The 20466-nt window shown below is 41.7% G+C and overlaps 1 protein-coding gene across 1 annotated transcript in view; it reads right to left on the bottom strand.

The window, feature by feature from the left end:
* cusr (Copper-only SOD repeat protein) overlaps positions 1-20466 on the bottom strand; it is a 92190-nt gene that overhangs the window by 32017 nt on the left and 39707 nt on the right. The gene's annotated exons all lie outside the window — the stretch shown is intronic.

Genomic DNA, 20466 nt, shown 5'->3' with positions numbered 1-20466 from the left:
ACAATTACACCAAGCCAATTAACCTACAAAGCTGTACATCTTTGGAGTGTGGGAGGAAACCCAAGATCTTGGTGAAAACCCACACGGGAGAATGTACAAAACTCCGTACAGACAGGATCGAACCTGGGTCCCTGGCGCTGTATGGCAGCAACTCTACTGTTGCGCCACTGTGCCACCCCCCACCCCCCGAATTTAGTTTAGTTTAGAGATACAACATTAGAAACAGGCCCTGCAACCCATTGAGTCTGTGCTGACTATCAACCACCCATTTACACCGATCCAACATTCATCTATTTTTTAAATTCTCACCATATTTTCAACAGATTCTCCCACTCACCAACAAACGCAGAGCGATTTACAGCGGTTGATTAACCTACCAACCATATGATTTTGGAATATGTGAGGAAACTAGGGGGCTCATGGAAAACCCAGAGAGAGAACGTGCAATCTCCGCATAGACAGCATTCAAGGTGAATACAGTTCACTGGTGCTATGTGGCATTAGAGCTGCCAACTGCATCATTGTGCGGAGTTAACACAACTCACCCTTTCCTGCTTATTCAGTTTTTCTCTGGAGCAGGACAACCACCACAATGGCATATTTTGCTAAATGATGCGCAAACTCAAAACTTCCCAGGGATAACCCTACAGTGATCAGAGTGAGTAAGGATTGACCCTGGGCTTTGAGCTAATGGCAATCCTTCATCATGAGGGACATATATACATTCATACTGCACCCTGGAGACATCAGAGAGTGCAAAAGGTGGAATCATGAGCATCAAACCATCTGCTGTAGGAACTCAGTGGGTCAAGTAGCATCTATGTGGATGGAAAGAAATGGTCGACAATTTGGATGAAGATAATACTAGACTATAGACAATATGTGCAGGAGTAGGCCATTCGGCCCTTCGAGCCAGCACCGCCATTTAATATGCTCAAGGCTGTTCATCCTCAATCAGTACCCCGTTCCTGCCTTCTCCCCATATCCCCTGACTCCGCTATTTTTAAGAGCCCTATCTAGATCTCTCTTGAAAGCACCCAGAGAACCTGCCTCCACCCCCCTCTGAGGCAGAAAAAATCCACACACTCACCACACTCTGTGAGAAAAAGTGTTTCTCGTCTCTGTTCTAAATGGCTTACTCTTTATTCTTAAATGGTGGCCCCTGGTTCTGGACTCCCCCAACATCGGGAACATGTTTCCTGCCTCTAGCGTGTCCAAACCCTTAACAATCTTATATGTTTCAATGAGATACCCTCTCATCCTTCTAAACTCCATGGTGTACAAGCCCAGCTGCTCCATTCTCTCAGCATATGACAGTCCCGCCATCCTGGTAATTAACCTTGTAAATCTACACTGCACTCCCTCAATAGCAAGAATGCCCTTCAGAAAGATCTGGCATCAGGATCTAAAGCAGGGTTTCAGCCTGAAACGTCGACTGTTCTTTTCCACCCACGGATGTTTCCTGACTCACAAGTTCCTCCAGCAAATTGTTTGTTGCTTCATACTGAACCTTAATTCCATTACGTAAAATCACACAAAAGTAATACTGCCAACAAACTAATAGTCACAGCACAAGACCAACTATGCTGAACACTGGGAAAATTCCTGTAAGTTCCTTTTTGCAAGTTGTTCCAGTATAACACACTGTGATAAAACACGTGAACCTTGCTTTGTGCCAGGTGCGGACATTTATGAGAACCACATAACATTATACATTAACCAGAGACTGAACTGCACCAAAATGAAGCGTCAGTGTTTTCACAGCCTCATGCAACACATTTATTTGAAAACAGAAGGCAATGAGAGAATATTCTTCAACTGACCGCAGCAACATTGAATTGAATTGAATATTTATTACATGTCATTTGAACCTCAGTGAGGCTCAAACGAAACTTTCCACAGTCATACAGAGACAATTCCTACAAGACATACAAACAATTCAATTTACACAAACATCCATCACAATGAATCTCCTCCTCACTGTGATGGAAGGCAAAGTCTTTTCTCTCCTCTGCACCATTTTTCTCCCGATATTGAAGCCCCAGGCGGGCGATGTTAAGTTCCACGGCCATTTTAGGCCGCGCCGGGTGATGTACGGTCCCGCTCCAGGTCTAAAAGTCACAAAGTTAGAGCCCCCGGCGGGCGCTGGAATGTCCCGCGGCCATTAAAGCCGCGCCGGGCAATGTAAGGCCCCGCACTGGGTCGTTCCAACCCCACGACACGGGCTGGAGAAGTCGCGTTGCGGGAGCTCCGAAAAGCGGTCTCCACCCGGACCTGCGAGCTCCCGATATCACAGTCCACAGCCAACTCTTCAAGAATTCTCAGAGGATCGGCATACTTGCTGTACACTGTTGAAGCACAAGCTTCACTCCAGTGTGGTAACAGTCATACAGTGCAGTCAAAATGGTGTGATGTGTCCAATTGGTGTGTTGGGAGCAATGACTGTTTTCTTTGGGGGAAGGAGGAGGACAGGAATTTGCTTTGAAAACTCATTTAAATTTAGTATATTCTAGTTAGGACAGACTTGATGCCTGTTCCATAGTGCAAACTAAATCTCAGTCAAATTCTAAAGGCAGCAACGAATTGCAAGGCTTGCTTTTCAGACTTCAGATTGCAAACAAAATATGCCATAGATTTGACACTGAGAATAACCATTGAAGGGGACAAATATAGCCGCTATTGGTTCAGTACTGATGTGGGGGGGCCTGGTCAGAGAAATTTTATTTTTTTTAGATTAAACTGAAGAATTTTAATGGATCAGAATACTTAAATGTGTAAGAAGGAAATGCAGATGCTGGTTTAAACTGAAGATAAACACAAAAAGCTGGAGATGGAATGGGTGATGTTTTGGGTCTGAAGAAGGGTCTCAATGCGAAATGTCACCACTCCTTCTCTCCAGAGATGCTGCCTGTCTCGCTGAGTTACTCCAGCTTCTTGTGTTTATCTTCAGAATATTTAAATGAACATGAAGCACTTTTGGATCAGTTGTAAGAGCTAACAGTAAGCACTTTAATTACTTGCATTCTTTCTGGAATCTGATGTGAACTTCAAATGCAGGCAGGTAGGTCGCATTTGGAAGAAGCTGCACATTTTAATCATTTATGATTTGTATTCAAGGCAACACAACATTGACAATGGGTCATACAAAGCAAGGGCAAGCTATTCAGCCTCCTGCACCTGTGCCCACTTGCTTGAAGAGTTAGCTATTCAGTGCATTTAAAAATTCTTTCATTACAGCTTCAAATTTCCTTCAAATATTTATGCTTTTCTCTTTAAAATCTATAATGGAGTTAAATTGCCCCACTGCTTCTACCAGTCAAAAATTTCAGTCATGGGGCATTGCGTTTAGTTTTAATTTTAGAGATACAGCGCAGAAACAGGCCCTTCGGCCCACCGAGTCTGCACCAGCCATCGAGCCCATTTACACCAATCCTACCCATCCCGTTTGATTCTCTGAAGAAAGATCCCAACCCTATCCATGTCCTCCAGAGATGCTACCTGGCCCATTGCGTTACTCCAGCATCTAAACCAGCATCTGCAGCTGCAATTGGGTCCTTAACTTTTTAACGCAACGGCAGCAGACAGTCAGGGTGGGCAGCCATACATCAAGAACCATCGCAGTGAGCACTAGCTCACCCCAAGGCTGTGTCCTGAGCCCCCTGCTGTTCAGTCTGCTTACCCATGACTGCACTGCCAGACTCAGCAACAATTACATAAATAAGTTCGCTAACGACACAACAGTGGTGGGTCTCATCAGTGACAATAATGAGTCGGCACACAGGATGGAGGTGGAGCTGCTTACAGAGTGGTGCAGATCTCACAACCTCACCCTCAACGTGGATAAGACGAAGGAGATGGCGATTGATTTCAGGAGGGTTGGCGAACACCATCATACACCGCTGCACATTGATGGTGCTGCTTTGGAGAGGGTTAGCAGCGTGAAGTTCCTGGGACTTCACCTTGAGGATGACCTGACCTTAACGACCAACACCACAGCAGTCATCAAAAGAGCACAGCAGCGGCTCCACCCCCTCCAGAGACTCAGAAAAGCAGGTCTCCCCACTGTTCACCTAATGACCTTCTACAGGGGTACCATTGAGAGCATACTGATCTACGGCATCACTTCCTGGTTTCAGAGCTGCAAGGCTTACGAACAAAGACAGCTGAACAGGATAGTGAAGACAGCCAGTAGGATCATTGGTGCCCACTCCCTTTCCTGTTGGAGATCTACCAGAAGCGCTGCATCTGCAGAGCCATCTCCATCATTAAGGACCCTTACCACCACATCTTCCCCATTCTGCCATCTGGGAGGAGGTACAGGAGTATCAGCTGCAGAACCAGCAGGATGCTAAACAGCTTCTTCCCACAAGCAATAAAAATGGTTAACGGACTGTGTCCCCTCTCCTCCCCATACACATACACCCCCACGTCTAACCTTGCTCAAACCTTGACAGCTAGACACCTGTCAAGGTAAAGTCACTGTTCGGTTTGAATATCTGTTTTTAGTTCAATTTTAGGTCTATTTTAGATAAGATAATTTTTAAGTTGTATGTATTTATTTCTGTTTTTATTAATTGCACTGACAAAAAATGATGAGAAACAATTTTTCATTTCTTCTGTGTATGCAAGTACTCGGTGAAAAGACAATGAAGTGAATACTGAATACTGAATGCTTGTCTCGCCATTTTCCCCTTCTGCTCTGGCCAAAAGAAAAGGTGATTTAACACTCAACATTCAATGAAGTGTTCACTCCAATATGCAGTCATAGGAATTATATCTGCTGACACCTGTAATCACAGACCACCTGGGGTTCATTTAGCCCCTTAACTAAGCCGGTAATCCCATGAAATGTAATATCTACAAATTATTCTGCTATTCAGTGGTACAATAGGAAATGGATTTATCTAAACATCCCCAAATAGGACCCATGTGGCTTAGACTCCAATAGTCATTCTAACACATTATTAAGTTTCAAGAGATTTATAAGTTCAATTTGTCCCTTGCACTGACCCCTTGTTCAGCTTTGCACATTGCATTAAAAGAGTTTATTTAATCACCAAAGATTAGGTGCTTAATATTGAGGAATGTATGCCTTGCAAGCAAGAAACTCTATCTCCCCAACCTGGAAATAACCTATCAACAAAGACATTGACACTGCTGTTCATACAGCAGACAATGTGGGTTTGTCAAGTGGGAATTTAAAGAAAATGTCCTCTTGGTAGATGTTGCTTCTAAGCTGTTTTATCATTTACTTGCAAGGAAGGCAGAAAACACAACTTTAATCTATGACTGTGATATGTGAACTAGAAAAGGACTGAAGAAGGGTATCAAAGTCAAAGTCAATTTTATTTGTCACATACACCTGACGGTGCAGTGAAATTAATTTGCCAGCAACGGTACAATTAAAAAGAACACAATAAGATTTAACACAAACATCCACCACAGATGTATAGGCCCTCTCGTCAGGATGATTGAAACTCTGACATCAGGACGGTCAAACACACTCCGCGGCTTTGAGGTCCCGAATCGGCGCTTTCTTACTGGAGAATGCGGCTTCAGGATGTTGTAGGCAGCAGGCCAGCAGTCTGAGCTCTTCTCCGGGGATCCCCGGTGAGGGATCCCAGGCTCCGGATGGTAAGTCTACGCTAGAAGCACCGCAGACCATGACTTCAGGATGTAACAGACCGCGCACTCCATTCTGGCGACTCCCGGCAAAAGTCCACGCTGCGCCCACAGCTGCAACTCCGGTCCCGACTGCGGGAAAGGCCGCTCCAATCCATGGTGTTAAGCCGCGAGGGAGGCGACTTGGAAAAAGTCGCCTCTCCATCGAGGAGGCGACCAAAAGCGGTTCCCCTCTTACCCCCCTTAGGGCCTGTTTCCGCGCAGTATCTCTAAACTCTAAAGGTTTAGTTATTACAATGGTACCTACAGTGGCAACAAACAAAATGTAACCTTTCATTACTAACTAACATTAAATTAAATTGTTTCTTTCAATAACCTTCTAGATAATTCTGTGATATCACAGTTACTCAGTATTCTACATGTACCTGTATTTATCTTTACCTGAATAGCATATCATATTATACATTGATGTTTTGTGAGGAGGAGATTCTTGCAGACCAGCTCGGCAAAACTATGGGGTATTATTGGAACATATGTGATCAACCAAGCAGATATCCTTGCAGGAAAATTACAGGAAAAATAAAGTGTGAAAACAGGAAAGGCTTGCAGCAATGTGTTAAGGAAAACTCTTAGAAGGACTGAATCTATCAAAGCAGAGTGAATGATTCTGGAGACAGCTGATCACACCAAAGGAAGTGCGTACTTGGGAGTAACACGAGATTCTCCAAAACACTGGCCCTTATGATATGAGGTTGGTATAAATGAAATGTTTGTATTCATACTTAGTGTCTTCGTCATCTCTTGCTAAGTCTGATGTGCTGTTCTCAAAGTCAATAGTGCATATGTGGTTGTAATTTAATTAAGGACAGGAAAATCCATCGTAAATCATAATAGAACTATATTATGATTAATGATTATCAAAACCTTTATTGCTGAATTACTGATGAGAATTTTGTGAAGCATTCACTCCCATTAACCCCTCATCTCCCTATCCTTCACCTCGCATTATTAGTAAAATGCTGCTATCCATACTTCAAATATTTTCTTATGATACTTTTTCTTATCACATTTGTCTCATTCTTAAAGTCTAACTTCAGCTTTAAAAGCCTCTCCAGAGCTTTTCACCCAATGCCTTTAGTCCTTACAACTATGTGAGATTTTACCCATGGCCAATGAAGAATTCATGTTGTGATGATGGCACGAGTTTTAGATTCACCTTGCGAGCATCAGCTTCCAGAAATTCCTGTGCTATATAGAAGGTTGCTTTTGTTGATTCTTGCTCAAAAACAACTCATTAGAGAAAACTCTCTCTGAATTACTATAATAGAAAGTTCTCCAAGATTGAAGTGTGAACATAGCCCATTTTCAAAAAAAACTTTACAAAGTAGCTAAGAAGGGAGGACAGAGCCTGTGCATCTGATGTGCATCTCATCTGAAAGATAGTACTTCTAATACGGCGCCTTCTTGGGTCAGCACTGGAGAAACCTTCTGATTCAGAATCATGGCCTACACTTCAACATACCAACATTGTCTAGACCTAATATCACTACAGAATATGTATTTCGATTAAAAGGAATGGATTTTTTTTCCTTGAAAGATTGAAACTGCAGTAACTTTCACCCTTAAAAATGTCTAATCTTTACCTAGAATTAAGGTATTCATCTAATGTGTCCACCAACTTCACCATAATTGAAAATAGAAATCTTATATTTCTGCACATCTTGAAACGGAAACATTAACCTTGGCAACTGAATTACAATAGCAAAGGGAGGATTTTGAGCGTACACAACATTCACAATAACTTAAATATGATAAACATGCAAAAAACAGAAGTTATGTATTTTAGTCACATTGAAGGTAGATTTCGACTGACAATAAAACTGAATATTTTACCTGTGTTTTAATGATCAACAAGCTAATTTTCTTTTACATTACCAACAGAGGATTGCTTGGCTAAAAACATTGATTTCTGTGTTAAAAATGCAGAAACACTCAAACAGGTTTAATGAAGAAGCAGTGTACTGAATCAATTTTATTACCTTACACTGCTCTGGGATAAAAGAGAAGTTAATAATGAAAATTAGCAACAATGGGCAGAATAGATTATTGTGATCCAAATAGTGTTTCCTCATTGAAAATGCAATCAATGCTATTGCCTTTTAAAAATTGTTAAAGCTAGGCCAATTTAAAGTCTATCAATGAGGTACAGGTAAACTGAAAGCAAAGAAGTATTGCAGATGTCAGAAACTGACATAAAACAGAAAAGATTGTAATACCGTTGGCTAAGCAACATTGCATTAATATTTCATTTGGATAACTTTTCATCATATCGAGAAAAACAAGTAAAATGGCTTGTCTTTGAATGTATATCACACCACTTAAATGCTAGCATCAAATTACATCATAGGATTTGTACAGATGTCGCTTGTTCTTATAGAAAATGTTCCATGTGATTGCACACACATTAGAGCAGTTTTCAAGGACCACCTTCTCAGGCGTTATTTAACATTGAGCACTAAGCACTGCCGTTGGCAGCATCAGCCAACCCCTGAATGGAAAAAGGAAAACATCGTCTCAAATCACATCTCCAAATGGAGCTTGAATGCATGAAAAATGGTTTTCAGCCTGGAACTGTTTTTGAAACAAGGACATCTAGGTCAGATTTCAAGAAAAATTCACTCCCAAACCTATACTCAAAACACAAAAAATAATTCACCTTGTGAAAACTAGTGCACATTAGAACAGTATTGTTGCCCAATAAATGAGTTGGGCTTTCATATTTACCAGGCATGTGGTTAACCTATCCGACTACAAAGCAACTCTACTACATAGATTAGTGCCTTACTATTTTAATTTGACTCACTTTTGTTCTCATCTCAAGATTAATATTTCTGTCATCTTTATGGGAATGACAATTTGTCTCCTCTGTTTAATGAGGAACTGCAGGTGCCGGAAAATCGAAGATAGACAAAAATGCTGGAGAAACTCAGTAGGTGAGGCAGCATCTATGGAGCGAAGGAAATAGGCAACGTTTCGGGTAGAGACCCTTCTTCCATGCATCTGCTGCTCTAGGTGTTAGCTGCTCTACATCGGTGAGACCAAGCGTAGGCTTGGTGATCGCTTCGCCCAACACCGCCGCTCGGTTCGCAATAACCAACCTGATCTCCCAATGCCTCAGCACTTTAACTCCCCCTCCCATTCCAAATCTGACCTTTCTGTCCTGGGCCTCCTCCATGGCCAGAGTGAGGCTCACCATAAATTGGAGGAGCAGCACCTCCTATTTCGCTTGGGCTGTTTATAAAGCCAGCGATATAAACATTGACCTCCAATTTCAGGTATTCCCTGCTTTCTCCTCCCCTTCTCAGCTCTCCCTCAGCCCTCCGTCTCCGCCTGTTCCTTTCTTCTTCCCGCCACCCCCCCCCCCCCCCCCCCCCCCCCCCTCACATCAGTCTGAAGAAGGGTCTCGGCCCGAAACGTAGCCTATTTCCTTTGCTCCATAGATGCTGCCTCACCCGCTGAGTTTCCCCAGCATTTTTGTATACCATAGATCTCCTCTGTATGATTTTGTTTTATGTACTAGATTAATATTTGTATTACAAGGGCAGAATTGGTTATTGGCCCTTGCGTGCGTTACCCGGTCTTAGTTGTGCAGTAGTTCTCTACTAAAAAATGCAACATACAGCCTTTAATATTTTGAGCTTGCTGTAATATAAATAATCTTTAAACTATTTTTAAAAAATGCCTTTCTTTTTGAATATCTGCGGAGCAAAAAAAACGTTATTATTGTGAGTTAAGCTCTATCCCCTAACCTCTGTTTTACCCATTGACATAATTGTTTCTATAAGGTAAGATTTCTTGGGAATGCAGCTATCACATTACAGCAGAACTACCTATACTGGCAGTCATTAGCCCCACTGCTGTTTCATGTTACTTGTGGTTTGGCTGATACAGAAACCACAACCAATTAATCTCCTGTTTTGCTTTTAAGCAGATTAAAGAGCAGTCCACCAATACATTCTCTTTGATTCTTTGTTTCCCCACTCTCCACCTGCTCAATTTCTGTTTTAGTGAACGTGTTTTTGTTCACCTTGCTTCTTTCTGTTCCAAGGGGTCAATAGAATACACAACAAAATAGTTTCAAGACAGCCCATGAGAGGCAAGTTGGAAATCTACTAACATGTACATTGACATCCATGAACACCCCCTCACTGATTCATTAATAGATTGAAAAATGCTGCATGGAAAATTGCCCTACCAATTACACGTTGAGTATCAATCACTCAAGCACATTAGTTCTATGTTATCCCTCTTTCACATTCACTCCCCACAATGGGGGCACTTTACAGAGGCCATTTGACCACCAAACCCACATGCGTTTGGGATGTGGGAGGGATCTGGAGTACCCGGGGGGGAAACCTATGCGGTCATGGGGAGATCGCAACGGTCAGGATTGAACCCGACTCTGTGGAGCTGTGAGACAGCAACTCTACCAGCTGTGTCACAGTGCCACCCAAATCTCAGCTGGCTCAGGATGGTTATTTATGCTTCAATTAATTGGACCTAAAAAACAGAAAATGCTGGGAATGTTCAGCAGGTAAACGGGCATCAAAATTGTCTTTAAAAAAACACTTACTTTATGGACCGGATAAAAACTATTTTACATCGATATTAAAATGGAGTTACACAGAAGCTCTATTTTGTTATAGATTTCCAGAGACGTCGTTTTTTTCTCCAACCAGTAACTGGACAACTTGTTCAAGTTCTCTGATCATAAAACATGCTTTTATGATTTCTAGTGGCATATTCTTAAACTTTTAAGATTTGTTCACATTCAATTAAAAAAGACGTGTGATGAATGGTTTCATGGGCAAAATAAAAATAATGTCACTAAATAATGTATGTAATGCAACCAAATGTCAGCACAATTACGTTTCTTTCCCTTTCTGTCCCCTTAGCAACCAGTTCATCACAGATGAACTGCTATAGGCAGATTGTGATTTAATTTTTTAATTGGCTTGTTCCACTAAAAGTAAATTTCAGTGCACGAAGCTGAATTCACGGTCAATAATTTTAGAAAAGGTAGATGAAACATTCAGTTTGACGTTGTGAAATTACTAGTACTTTTCCAAAGAACAAACGGTTTGCAGCATGACTCATTAAAATAATAATGGCATCCTTCCAAGAAAAGCTGTTTGGGTCCCAGACTAACAAAGTAGACATTGAAGATTTTAATTCCTGCTGAATTTGACCACTGATTTGGTAGTGGAAGGAATGAGTGTTTAGGGAGTAGATGGAGTGCCATTAAAACAAGCTAGCTGCTTTATCCTAGATTGTTCCATGCTTTCTGAAAATTGTTGGTGGTGTATTCATCCAGGACATCGCATTCGTCGCATGTTTGAAGCTAATGGACTGAGAAGATGAATCTCTCGCCAAAGACCTACTCAGCCTCTCAACTGCACTTTGAGCCTTGCAACATGGCTGGCAGGTCCAACAAAGTATCTGGTCAATGAAGAATGTTATGGTGTAGAAACAGGGAACTGCTGATGCTGGTTTACCAAGGAAATACACCAGGGGCAATTTACAGAGGCCAATTAATTTACAAACCCACACGTCTTTGGGATTAAGAGGAAACCGGAGCAACCGGAGTAAACCCCGGGTTTACTCAATTGTTCATGAGCAACGTTACAAATTCTTGGTTCTTGTTTCTTGGTCCTCCAAAATATTCCAAATGGAATTGAAACTGGAGGTGGTGAAGGGAGGGCTTAAGCCAGAAAGGGTTATTGGGAAGAAAGAGCTACTTTAAATTTAGTTGCATCTGGTTGGGTAACTATAGTTGGGTGGAGATTATTCCATGCTTTAATTGTGCGGGGGAAGAACGAATTGCTGTGTACATCTGTCTTTGTAGCTGGGATCACAAATTGGATCGAATGCCTTCGTCTGCTCCTAATTGGTTTGGGTTTGGTGTAAGTCTTGTAGTCTATGTCGAGCTGACCATTTAACATTTTGTAAAAACAGGTCAAACGGTGAGCTTCACGTCTGTCTTGGAGAGAGTTCCACCCCAGAGAATTCAGAAGTTTGGCGACACTCACTTCTCTCTCATAGGTGTCAGTAACAAATCGAGCTGCCTGTCTTTGGACACGTTCAATGGAAGAAATGTTTTTATTTGTGTATGGGTCCCATGCTGCAACTGCGTAGTCCAAATGAGGTCTAACGAGGGTGAAGTATAGCTACTCCTTGACAGAAGTTGAACAATGATGAAAGTTGCGCCTCAGAAAGTTTAGGACACCTGTTGCTTTCACCGTTGCAGGATGAATCTGACAATTCCAATGCAGATCATTCTGCAATTTGATGCCAAGATACTGGTTCGTTTGGATTCTTCAAGGGTGGCACCAAGTACATTGTAAGATGTTTTGCCCGGATTTCTCTTTCTGGTGACACGCATAGTTTCACATTTGGAAGAGTTGAACTGCATGCCTCATTGATGTGATAAAGAATAACAAAACAAACAGTGCCCTCAACATGAAGAAAGCAATTCATAATCACACGTACTCTGATGTGGTCATTCCTACCAAGATTATCATGAGTAGCTGCCACAGATTTGAAATAATCAAGCCCATTTTTCTTCTTGTTGATTCTCTCACCACCTGCCGCTGTCAGAATTGGCAGTTCATGTCTTCAGGCCTTTACCAGCTGCCCTTTTTATTCAAGTTAATCCTTTTATACAGATTTGTAAATATTTGGAATTCTCTGATTTATAGGACTATGAATATCTGTCATTGAGCATATTGAAGAGTGGGATTGATGGGCGATGGAGGAAGGTGGCATTGCTGGGCGTGGAAACCGGCCAGATCAAGTGGAGCCAGTATTAGTTCAGGAACATCCAGGAAATAGAGACCATAACTTCTTAAGGTTTAGAAAAGAACGTAGACCATTCCAAGTCTAACAAAATCAAATTCAATGGGATAAGAACTGATCAAACCCAGGGAAAATATGAACCAAAGTATAGCAGGCCAAATTGAAAGTAATGTTTCCACATGAATGCAAATGATTCCAAACCTACAGCAAAGTATTTGACCCAAAACGTTACACGTCCATTCCCCACACAGATGCTGCCCGACCCACTAAGTTACTCCAACGATCTGTGTTTTGCTCACGATTCCAGCATTGAGACTCTAATTGGCTCATTTACTCACTGAAGTGGTTTCACAAGCCAGCCAAGCTACTAAATTAATACAATACATAAGAAATAGAAGCAAGAATTGGAATTATGGCTCTTATTTCACAATTTATTAAGATCACGGCTAATCGTGTATTTCAAGTCTACTGCATACCTAAGTCCCCTTAGTATCCTAAATTATATTACAGTCACAAAAAGTTAAGACATGAAGGTCAATAATGGCAATTCAAGTCATTCCAATTCAACACCCTCCCTTCATTGCCCAGCAAATTATTTCAGATGGTTAGTAGGTTTCTTTTTAGAACATAGAGCATAGAAATGTACAGCACACAGGAAATGCCCTTAGGCCCATAATGTCTGTGCTGAATATGATGCCAAAATAAACTATTCTAATCTGCCTGCACATGATCCATATCCCTCAGTTATGCTCTCCGTTTCCCGCAGTAGATTTTTGTTTTAATCTCTGAGCAGTCCTCTCCCCCTCACATCACAATCACCTGTCTATAGAGTCATTCTCAATTCCTTTTTGTTTGCTGTCAATCGTTCCCCTTGCTTTCTCTAAGTCCCCTCTCATTTCCTTTTTTTACTTCCCCTCTGAACATTCTGTGTGATCAGTTATATTAACAACCTTGCACCTGTTTCATTGCTTATTTTCCCCATTCTAGTTCACTTTTTTTTGTTATCAAAATAACTCTGGTTAATCTTGTTATTCCTCTTCTTCATGGGAGTGTGTGAGACTTTAACCAAAGCATCTTCAACTTTTGATCTCCAGTTAGTTCCATTAGAGTTTTGTATATCATGTTTTGATTGAAACTGTCCCATCACCAATTACTAATCAAGAAGCTATCTACTGTTGCTTTAAAAAATATTCAAAGATCCTACCTTCACCACCCTTTGAGAAAGAACTCCAAAGTTTCATGTCCCTCCATGAAAACAAATTGGTCATCTGCCTGAAAAGGGGAACTTCTCCCATTCTAAACTCCTGTGGATACAAGCCTAAACTGTCCAACCTTTCTTCATAAGACACCTTTCCTGATCTAGGATGCTGCCTGTGTGAAGTTTGCACGTTCTTACATTGATCCTGTGCGGGTTTTCTCTGGGTGTTCGGGTTTCCCACCACATCCCAAAGATGTGTAGGATGGTAGGTTAATTAGCTGCCGTAAATAGTTCCATTGTGTGTAGGTGAGTGGTAGAATCTGGGGGATATTGATAATAATATGGAGAGAATAAAGTTGGATTACAGCAGTGGTAAATGGGTGGTTGATGGGCGTGAACTCGATGGGCCAAAGGGCCTGTTTCAAAGCTTTATCTCTATCTACCTTCTCTAAACAGCTTTCGATGCATTAACATCCAGACTTGGAAAGGAGACCCATGCAGGACACGGTATCTCACCTATCCCATCAGCCACTCATTAAGACTCAAGGATGTGGTCCATTAGGACCCAGACACTCATCAGCCCATTGCTGCAACAAATTGCTCAGTATCCCTTCCTTAGTGCTTGTAATTTTCCTGACATCCTGCCTCACTTCCAATTCGCAATTTACAAGTGTCCCGGACATGTTACTTGTGGTCTCAATTGTGGACACCAAAACTTCATTCACTTGCCTTCACCTTGTTTTCAATTATTAACTCCCCAGAGTCATTTTCTATAGGACCAACAACTCTTTACATATAAATCTCTAAAAACTCTTATTTTTTTACTTTATTTTGTCCTAACTCCAGAGAGAGCTGGCAGTCATTATATCTTGTGCTAATTGTCTCAACAAAGCAGCTTTTTATGGAAACCTTTTCCACATGAATTACAGTAGCAAGTGAGAAGATAGGGAATCTGCACCAAATGCACCAAAAGCTATTCATCACATCAATCCCATACTGGCTTTTAGTCGAGTCACTGGATCAGTCCTATTTTCCGACTCTTTCTTCACAACTCTGCTAGTTATTTTCCCTCTAAGATATGTACAATTCAATATCCAAAGCTTCAAATGATACCGTTTTCAATGCCTTTGTGCGCGGTGAGTTCCTGATTATTAGCACTCTTTACATAAAAGAATAAGATTCTCCTTCTCTCCTATCTCTATCACTTGTCCACCACTGATTACCTGAAATTACTCAAAAGTGCACTATATTAACATCTTCCAGTCCTTAGACAATTTCCTGTCTCTGGGGAGGATTGAAAGATTATGATAAGTCCTTTGATTATCTGCATCCCTGCTTCCCTCAGCAGCCCACTACGTCTCCCATCAGGAGCAGGTTACTCCTGCACTTCAAAAAGTAGCCAGTAAGCCAAGTACCTCCCCATCATCAGGTTTGTCACCCCATTTATCTCCCTTTAACTGAGACTTTGAAGACATCCTCCATTGTTGGAAGGCCAGCACAGAGTATTCATTTTCTATTCTAACCTTGCCGTCAGACATTACACCTTTTTTTGGTCCTTCATTAGGCCCACCCCCCTCTTCGTACTAACGTGACTAAATGTTACTCCCTTCTCAAATTCTCTCTCTGCAAGTTCATTTTACTTTTCACTTCCCCTCATGGTCCAGCTCTTACTTGCATTATTCAGCTCATACTCAATTACACTTCACCACCAAACCATGTCTGTGGAGGCGTACCCCGCGCTGTCTTGTTTTTTTTGTTTGATGTTGCTTAGAGGCTCCTGCAGCTTTTGGTTCAAACAATGCTGGTTTTACAAGGAGGTGTTGCCCACTGATTGTTAAGAGAATACCGATTGCTCTTGACCACTGCAGTCTTGGGAATTTCAGGACCTATCTCCAAACTGCCTATCCTTTTTTATCAAAAGTCCTAGAGAGGATCGTGGCAAGTGATGGCCTTTTTGGAGGAACATGACGTTTTGGAGGTTTTTGGCAGTCTGGGTTTTTCAGTGAAGTCCTGGCACAGCACAGAATCGGCCCTTTTGAGGGTTTTTATGATATTTTTTTGGCTACTGATCAAGTGGACTGTGTTGTCCTCGTGCTTTTAGCAAGCCTCCTCAGTCATCCTCAGTCACAAATTTACATTCATAATTAAACTTTCATTTTAGTTTACCTTCTACAAATTACTCTGCATAACGATATAGTTTACTCTATTCAGATTTAGTTTAACAGAGATACGGAAACGGGCCCTTCGGCCCACCGTGTCCGCACCGACCACAATCACCCATACACCTGTAGTTTAATCTACACCCTAGGGACAATTTACAGAAGCCAATTAGCCTACAAACCTGCACATCTTTGGAAAGTAGAAGTAACAGGAACAAAGAGTAGGATGCAGACCAGGAGAACGTGAATGACACAGATTGAAGTTGACTGATAAAGTGTGAAGATGGCTTGTTAGTGGTAGCCAACCAATCTGAATGGAGTGCAGATGGAGAGAGAAGCGCCAAACCACCAGCATTGTGAGATAGTGAATGCAGCAAATGCAGCAAAAATGAAACAGAGGATGATGCAGGGAAAGCTCAACAGATCAGACATCATCTGTGGTAAGAAAAACATCTCAAGTGCAAGACCCTTGATCAAGGCTGACCCTCCACCCAATCAGCGTGACAAGGCCTCCCCCCCTCCACCCACCACCAAAATGTTATCTTTCAGATAATATGTGAAACCTTAGCATCATCTACCGTCTCAGATGGACATTAAAGGTTCCATGACATGGTTTTAGAAAAGGGCAAGCGAGTGTACTGTGCCCAAATAGCCTACTGCAGTTCAGTGATGAAACACCAAAGTGCTAGAAGGCTTCTTGAAGTTATAAAACATGGTATAGAAATACAATTTATTTCTGGAGGCACAAGAAACTGCAAATGCTCGAATCATGAGTGAGAAACAAAGTGCTGGAGGAACTCAGGGAGATCGATAGCATCTTTGGAGGCAATGGACAGATGTCAATTCGGGCCTTCTTCAAACTTGAAACATCATCTGTCCATTCCCTCCACAGATGCTACTTAACCTGCTGAGTTCCTCCAGCAGTTTATTTTTAGCACAATTTATTTCTATCTACTTTCCACCCACACAATCACCATCCCTGTAAACCTTGTGCTCTGATTTTGCTAACAAGTTAGCTAATGATGGAGGACTTAACATCTCCTCCTTTTAATTTGTTCCTCATCTCCTTGAAGTGTGATTATTATTGCACTCTCAAGATAATGAATACACTTTCAGCGACCATCATTAGACATTGCCTTGGCAACTGCCTCTATTTGTGATGCTGTTTGTAATCCATGAACTCAATTTGACAAGTGCACATGGCAAAAGTAAGATGAGATCCAGATCTGTTGATGTTTGCTGGCTGTTGTGCATTGAAAAATAACAGCAAAAGATACACAATCCGATAATGAGAGCTGCAAGATTCAGAATTATCCTCAAATTGAAATAGATCAGGTGTCATATTATAAAGATAATATATAAATTAGAAAGAAGCAGTTCGCCCTGTTAGTTTACAGCCTTCCACATAAAAAGTGACCATTAATTGAAAGCAGGAAGATTAGGATGCGGCACATACTAATTGGATCTGAAATGTATTTAGTGTGCAGAGTTGTACTTATCCACCCCTCTGCGAGGTACTTAGAAAATGGTTTACATTCTATTCTTTCTTCTTCATGCACCCCCAGCAGACATCATAATCCCAATATTCCTGGCACCTAGTTCAATCCAATGGTGCAGCTGGTACAGCTGCTGCCTTCACAACGCCAGAGACCCAGGTTCGATCCTGACCTTGGGTACATTCTCCCTGTGATTGTGTGGGTTTCTTCTGGGTTCTCTGGTTTCCTACTACATCCCACAGACGTGCATGTTTGTAGGCTAATTGGCTCTGTCAATTGCTCCTAGTGTGTAGGAACTGGATGAGAAAGTGGAAATAGCATAGATCCAGTATGAATGGATGATCAAGGTTTGGTGTGCCCAGAGAGCATCATGTTTCCATGCTGTATCTTAAATTTAATTAAACTAAACACAGCATAGATGTTGTCCAGGTGTGAAAACCCCCGGGAACAGGATCATTCCCACATTCAGGCCAGACAAGCACAGCAGTATTTTTTGTTCCATCTACCATTCAAATGTAGAGCAGTGCTGTTTCATAAGTTTATAAGTTATAGGAACAGAAATCGGCCATTCTTCCCATCAAGTCTACTCCGCCATTCAATCATAGCTGATCTATCTTTCCCTCTCAACCCTATTCTCCTGCCTTCTCCCCATAACTCATGACAGTCTAACTAATCAGGAATCTGTCAGTCTCCTTAAAAATATCCATTGACGTCCTCCACGGCCTTCTGTGGCAATTAATTCCTCAGATTCACCATCACTGTTTGAGGATACTCCCAAATGCACAAAAGATTATAAATTCATTACCAGTCTTCATTTCCCAAAGGAAGGAATCTAATGAGAGAGAGTGATTTAACCTATTTTGGGATCTGCCGGTAAGCTCAACTATACCTACCTGTACCTGTAGCTTTTCACTCATCATCTGGTCAACATAGTCATATGGCATAAAAACAGGCCCAACTTGCCCACACTGACCACCATATCCCATCTACACTAGTCCCACCTGCCTGCATTTGGCCCATATCGCCCTTAATACCTGTCCTACCCATGTAACTATCCAATTGTTTCTTAAATGTAAAAAAATGTCATGCTCTGATCTGCAAAGTTGATGCCAAACACCAATTCTCAATGATGCATGTCCATCATCTACATGAGTCAAAGCTGGTGAGCATGAAGACACTGCCTCGCCTTGGAAGAACCGCATGACTGTTCATTCCTGCTTCCCTATCATTTATTTCAATGATTACAGTACCAGTCAATTCATGAAGTAACGTCAAAGCAAGCAGAGAACCACAAATTAAATAGAACAGTGGTAAATTTCAGCATGAAGCACACAAATCAATTAAATCAGCGGTAAATTGAACAAAGCAGCAAATTGTTGAGAATAATAGCCTTTAATTAATACGTTGGTGGATATAACAAGAAAGAGCTCGATATTGATTAATTCTAACCATAAAATAACAAATACATTTAAGAGAAGGTTGGTGTACAGACTTTGTCTTGGAAATGTTAGCATTTTGATTTTGATTTATAGACAATGTCAGGGAGATACATAATGTCAGGTCACACTGGCAGATACATAATGTTAGGCGATATGAGATGAAGAAATGGACCACTTGAATCAGCAGTCCCTCCCTCCTAATCAAATACACTCTTCACATTCAGATATGTGCTGACTCATTCCAGCCTTTCTTTGTTCTTGCTCTCACCAACAAAAATCAACTGTCTTTCCGATCCTTCCTTATTTAGGAGTTAAGCAACCTACTGAAACCTGATTGTAATTATTCTGTCAAAATATTGACTTAACAACGGGGAAAAAATGCAAAACCTTCACTTTTCATTCAGAAATTCAACTCTCGAATGTTAATAACATTGCAGTTAAAGTTGCAATAACATTTAAAATTACACCTTGTCAAACTAAAACCACAACATAGCACTGATTCTAATAATGTTTAAAAAAGAACTGCAGATGCTGGAAAAATTGAAGGTAGACAAAAGTACTGGAAAAACTCAGCGGGTGAGGCAACATCTAAGGAGAGAAGGAATAGGCAATGTTTTGGGTCGAGACCCTTCTTCAGACTGATGTCGGGGAGGAGGTGGAAAAAAGAAAGGAAGCGGTGGAGACAGTAGGCTTGTGGGAGAGCTGGGAAGGGGAGGGGAAAGGAGGGAGAAACCAAGCACTACCTGAAATTGGAGAAGTCAATGTTCATACTGCTGGGGTGTAAACTACCCAAGCGAAATATGAGGTGCTGTTCCTCACTCTGGTCATGGAGGAGGCCCAGGACAGAAAGGTCGGATTCGGAATGGGATGGGGAGTTGAAGTGCTCAGCCACCGGGAGATCAGGTTGGTTATTGCGAACTGAGTGAAGCAGTCTTTCCAGGTGAGGCAGAAGTTCACCTGCACCTCCTCCAACCTCATCTACTGCATCCGCTGCTCTAGGTGTCAACTTCTCTACATCGGTGAGACAAAGCGCAGGCTTGGCGATCGCTTCGCCCAACACCTCCGCTCAGTTCGCAATAACCAACCTGATCTCCCGGTGGCTCAGCACTTCAACTCTTCCTCCCATTCCTTTTAACCTTTTAAATTCTCTTGGTGGATTGAGAGTTCATGTTTCTGGATCATATAGCCTGGAATACCAGCTGCTCGTCCAGTAACATAACCCTACATTACATTCTTGTATGTAAAAGTGAAAAATAATTTCTTGTTTTTCCGTTAAATCCACATTTCGCATTCCCATTTATATCATCCAAGTCCACTCGTTATGAAAGACCCAGGAACTGCAGGTGCCGATTTACCAAAAAAGACACAAACTGCTGGAGTATCTCAGCAGGTCAGGTGGCATCTCTGGAGAACATGGATGTGATGTTTTGGGCCGGGACCCTTCTTCAGACCGATTGTGGGGGGGGGGGGGGGGGGGGGGGGGGGGGGGGAGCTGAAAGAGAACCTCATTACAAGGTCGCACACAAACAATAAAAGTTTCGCCAAACTTCATTGATGAACACCCTGATTGAATTTACATTTACACACATTTACACAAACTAGGTCAAAGAGAGTCATGAAAAAAATGCGCAGATAGAAAAGGGATATTTTAAATATCAAAATAGCAGAAAGAAATGCTAACATTAACATCTACCAGG

This window comes from Leucoraja erinacea, chromosome 15 (assembly GCF_028641065.1).
Source record: "Leucoraja erinacea ecotype New England chromosome 15, Leri_hhj_1, whole genome shotgun sequence".
Classification (NCBI taxonomy): domain Eukaryota; kingdom Metazoa; phylum Chordata; class Chondrichthyes; order Rajiformes; family Rajidae; genus Leucoraja; species Leucoraja erinaceus.
This window is presented reverse-complemented; position numbering and strand designations above follow the sequence as displayed.